Genomic DNA, 5403 nt, shown 5'->3' with positions numbered 1-5403 from the left:
GATCGTGCACTCAAGGGTGCCCCTCCCTTTCAATGTTTCCTCTCTCTCCCTTTCTCTCTCTTCTCGAATGGACAAAGCACTCAAAGAAGGGACCAAGACAAGCACTCAGAGAAGGGACCAAGACAACAAGAAAGAAATACCCTTCATTCCAGTTGAGAGCTCTCAATGGGGAAACCTAACGAGAGTCTCTACCTTACCCAGAGTGTGTCCTCTATGTGTGTCCTTTTACAAATGGGGTAATCTTGCTTATATAGAGGATTCACCAAACAGGGATAAACGCTCAAAAGCCAAGCTTAATTACAATTAAAAATATTGAAAATAAATCAAAAAATTAGATGAAAATAACCAAATGCCCTTGTGATCTTTTGCCTGAGTGACGAGATCGTCTCTGCATGCAGGATGCTCTGCCATGAGAAGACCTTGGAAGCTGGTCTGAATACGTGCGGCAACTGTTCGGCTATTTCAGCAAGATATTCTTGTTCTTCTTTTGATTGTGACCATTTTGATTCCCGTCAATCATGCTGTAGTGTCCTTCCATGGGGTGAATGTACGGCCATTTTTGCGAACTTTGTTTGCCAATGCATTTTCGAGCTGCGTCGATTTAGCTCCTGGCTCTGCTTGCAAGTCAGAGAGGAGGTTTTTGCAGTCGTTTTGCACCAAGTTTAGTCTTATTTGGTGTTGATTTGTGCCTTTACTTCATTTGAGAGGTTGCCGGAAAAGGGATTCTGGCAATCGACTGGATTTGTTTCCTCAGCATCTTGAGGACATGCATCCATTTAACAAGGGATTGGATGCAAAAGTTACACCAGAATTTAGCCATGTGCGAGGTGGTTCTGCTGAATCTTTCCTTGCATTGGTCCATGGTATGGATATCGAGCAATGCTTCACCGAATCTGGAGCTTGCTGGATCCTGTTTTGTTTTTTCATTTTTTCGGTCGCTTTCCTTCTTAGAGCAATGGTTGTTCCCGGTCATGCCAGAGTGAATGCCATAGGTCAAAATGACGAGGCTGACGTGATCCAGAACATGTTAAAATTTGAGCTCAGTCTGATTCCTGAGGAAAGCACCGTGAGTTGAAGAAGCTACCGCAGGAAAACCTTGTCGCAGTCTTGGTTTCCGGGACTGGTCGGGTGAAGCCACATCGCGCTATGGTAGAACCCGTGAGTTGTGAGGCTGCATAATCGTAGATCATTCTAGAATGGTCCGATTGGGCCCAAATTTGGTCCTCAGGGATTCTTTGACGTTCTGAGCACAATGGTGATGGTCTGGTGCCCTACTGTAGCCGTCATCACAGGGCTACAGTGAAGGGGTCCTTTTTGGTCCAAGGGTACCACACCCAGGACACTAGGCTGAAGGCTTTATTTTTCGGCACAATCATGGCCTGCAGGTGTTCCGTGAACCTGCAAAACCAGACTGTCACCGGCTCTGTCCTTATTCGTAGGGGCTCATGGAAGTACGTCAAAAATGACATGCAACAGGTATCAGAGCAGAAAACTCAAACCCTAAACCCCAAACACCACTCTTTCTCCTTTTTCTTCTCTCTCCAAAGCTCTTCCCTCTTTCTCTCTCTAAAACATTCTTTCTCTCAGCTTCTTTACATGTTTATCTCTCTTCACAGTCACGCGTAAGCAAAACGCGTTGTGTACATGAAAATCAAACCCTCGTCTATATGTGCATCTCTTTCCCTTTCATGTCGTCGATTCCTACTGGAATCCAAGGCGATCTCCTGGAGGTTACCGTCGTGGGTTTTGCGAAATTGAGAGTCGTGGGTTACCGAATGGATCTCCAAGCAAGATCCTTACGTCTGCCTTGAGTACGCCAACACCAAATTTCGTACCAAAACCTGTACAGATGGAGGCAAAAACCCCACAATCCAGGAGACTGTTTAGTCCGTCCATGATTGCACTGGCAGCCTAAAACAAAATTTTCTCCGTAAGTTTTGCATCACGCAAGAGCTTTACATTATTAGCACAAGTTTAATGCAAAATTTTCTCCCAAAGCTTTGCGTCACGCAAAAGCTGATTGGTTGCTTTTTATTGCAAGGTTTCCATTGCAAATCTCTATAGCTTCCAACAATCTCTTGGTTTCATTGAGGCCACAAAAGATTCCATTAAGACCTTCTATTGCTTCCATCAAAATTTGAGTAGCGTGTGGTATTTACTTGACCTACAAAGACCTCTTTGGAGAGGGAATTCTTAGGTGGGCTTGCATATTGACCGTAAGAGTGACAATGTTGCGGCCTTTTTTTTTTGGAGTCACACGGCTAGCTATATTATTATCATCTTTTGGGTTTTTCAATGCTGCGGGTCAATTCTTTAGCTACAATTTATTTTTCTAATTTTATTTGTGTGCCTTTGTCAAAGTCATTAATTTTTTTGGGTTACATTTACTTTCTTCATGGCTAAAAATTCAAAAATTCAAACTCAAATAAATCCAACCCAAATCTGAAAATTACTTCAGAACATTTAAAGGGTGGGAGCAATTATCTTTTTGGGTCCAATTCTGCAAAAATGTTTATTAGCAGAAAAGGAAAGTTGCCTTACCTAACTGGATCAAAAAAGAAGGCTCCAAACAAAAATGACTCTAGTTATGAGGAATGACAAACGAACAATGACCTCATACGGTCTTGGTTGTTGAATTCTATGGAAAGAAAATTAGCCAAAGGGCTTCAGTTTCGTCCTACTGCTAATGCCATTTAGAATAAAGTCAGAGAATTATACGGCAACTTAAATAATGCTTCCAAGATATATCAAATTAAACAAGATATTCTGCATTTAAAAAAGGGGGAACAATCTGTTGGAGAATTAATTGGGATTGTGTGTGGCTTGTATGATGAAATTGATTACTATCTGCCCGCTACAACTGATATAAACACTCTTGAAACTCGTAAGGACCAAGAAATTACCTTTGCCTTGCTTTCGGCTTTGGGTCCTGAGTATGAAAGTGTCAAGAGTCAGGTACTCTTAACACCTACCATGCCAGATTTTAGTACTGTTTGTTCCGTTCTTTCTAGAGAAGAGACACGACGTGCTACAACGTCAGATGATGCTAAAAATAAAATTGATGTATCTGATCATTCTGTCTTGAAATCTGAAAATATTGAAGGGTTTAGAAAAGCCTTACCATCTAAGAATACTTCTTCTCGTAGCAAAGGACGGAATGGAAATCGACCTTATTTATATTGAATGCAAAAAGGAAAGACATTAAACAGAAAATTGTTGGAAATTGCATCCAGAAAAGAAAAGACAATTCCAATAAAATAAGAAGATGACCAATCAGGCTGACAACAATTCTCTACAAACCCTTGAGAAATTGGCTCAATTCCTTCAAAATTTTAGTAAGCTTCTGTTGCATCTAATTCCCAAGGTTCCAGCAGTGAGCTAGGTAACTCTTCTTTACTTTCTCATTCTTTATCTTTCTGGATTATTGATTCTAGTGCCACTGACCATATGACAAGATCTAAACAAGTTCTAACTCAATATCATATCTTTAAAAAAAATACTCATGTTACTATTGCTAATGGGTCCATGGTTTCTGTTAAAGGAAGTCAAAAAACAACATTTTTTCACAATCATCCTAGTACTGATATTCTGTACTTACCTGATTTCTCGTTAAGCCTCCTTTCTGTTAGAAAAATTACATAAAATCTTAATTGCAATGTTATTTTTTCTCCTACCAATGTCTTGTTTCTGGACCGAGCCACGGGGAGGACGATTGGTGAGAGTCGGTTGGAACGAGGTTTATACATATTGGATATCCATACAAAGACATTCGTTTCTAATAATAAGAAGGTAAGAGAGAGCTAGTTGTGGCATTGGCATTTTGGTCATACTTCAGATGGAGTACTGAGAGTTCTCTTTCCTCATTTTTGTTAGAATTGTGAAAGTTGTGGTGTTTATCGGTTTTCTAAACAAACTCGTTTGCCTTTTAAGAGTTCAAGTAGGATTTCCTCGACTTCTTTTAATTTGATTCATTATGATGTTTGGGGAGCTGCACTTGTCCCCTCATATCAAGGACACCGTTATTTTTTAACGTTTACTGATGATCTCCCAAGAACTACTTAGGTCTATCTTTTGCAAACTAAGGATCAGGTTTTCCCAACTTTTCAAAAATACTATAAGATGACCGAAACTCAATATGGGACTCGAATCAAAATTTTACAATCTGATAACGAGACAGAATATGCTAATCACGCTTTTTCTAAATTTTTTTAAAGAAAATGGGATCCTTCATCAAACCTCATGTGTGGGCACCCCACAACAAAATGGGATAGTTGAATAGAAAAATAGACATCTCTTAGAGGTTGCCAGATCCCTAATGTTTCAATCAAATGTGCCAAAGCATTTTTGGAGTGATGTCGTGTTAACTGCCTGCTACCTCATTAATAGATGGCCTAATAAATTTTTAAAAGAAAAAACTCCTATTGAAGTACTAAAAAAGAAGAAGAGCTCGTCGTCTCACTTGAAGGTGTTTGGGTGTGTTTGTTATGTGCGCAATCCTGGATCTGACATGCTTAGGCCTAGGGCACAAAAATGTATGTTCTTTGGCTATTCTCCCACAAAAAAGGCTTATAAATGTTACGATAATATGGAGAAGCATGTAATTATTTCTCGCGATGTTATTTTTCAATAAAATGAACCTTATTTTCCACACACCCAAACTGATGAAGAAAATAAGCTTTAGGGGGAGAATTATATTATGCCTTTTTTTCACCAGTAAAGACTATGTTAAAACTAAAACTAATTATGAAAGAACTTATGATAGAAGACACACTCAAGAAGAAGAACAACGTCAAGTCACAAACCCTTATACAACTACTCCTCAAGTGGCTCCTCCCATGGTGCCCATTATTGATTCTAATCGCCCTCGTCACACCATTCGACCTCCACGTAAGTTTCAAGATTTTCAAACTTATCAAGTTTCTTCAAAATATCCCATTCAAAAGGTTTTAGATTATTCTAGAATCTCTAAAGAACATCATTATTACCTTAGCTCTATTTCTGCCAATCAAGAACCTGCTAGCTTTCAAGAGGCCTTTTCTCACCCTATGTGGAAAAAGGCAATGAAAGAAGAGCTCATTGCTCTTGATAAAAATCACACATGGAAACTTGCCAAGTTATCACAACGAAAAATGGTCGTTGGGAATAAATGGATATATAAATAAAGTACAATAGTAATGGTACAATTGAGAGATACAAGGCAAGGGTGGTTGCTAAGGGGTTTACTCAAACATATGGAGAGGATTACGAGGATACATTCGCTCCTATTGTTAAAATAAATACTGTTAGAGTTCTGCTCTCCATTGCAACCAACCTTGATTGGCCATTGCACCAACTTGATGTTAAAAATGGGTTTCTTCAAGGGGATCTTGAAGAAGAAGTTTACATGAAAATTCCCCAAAGTCA

The 5403-nt window shown here is 39.3% G+C and overlaps 1 long non-coding RNA gene across 1 annotated transcript; it reads left to right on the top strand.

The window, feature by feature from the left end:
- Nucleotides 1-1591: 1591 nt before the first annotated feature.
- Nucleotides 1592-2336, top strand: LOC148779765 (uncharacterized). Its single transcript, XR_016045056.1, has 2 exons — nucleotides 1592-1930; nucleotides 2042-2336. It is a non-coding gene; the product is annotated as an uncharacterized LOC148779765 (long non-coding RNA).
- The last annotated feature ends 3067 nt before the right edge of the window (nucleotides 2337-5403 follow it).

Source organism: Amborella trichopoda, chromosome 11, assembly GCF_054954075.1.
Source record: "Amborella trichopoda isolate Santa Cruz 75 chromosome 11, AtrichopodaSantaCruz75HAP2 v2.0, whole genome shotgun sequence".
Taxonomy (NCBI): Eukaryota; Viridiplantae; Streptophyta; class Magnoliopsida; order Amborellales; family Amborellaceae; genus Amborella; species Amborella trichopoda.
Note: the sequence above shows the minus strand (reverse complement) of the source record. Positions and strands in the feature narration are given on the sequence as shown.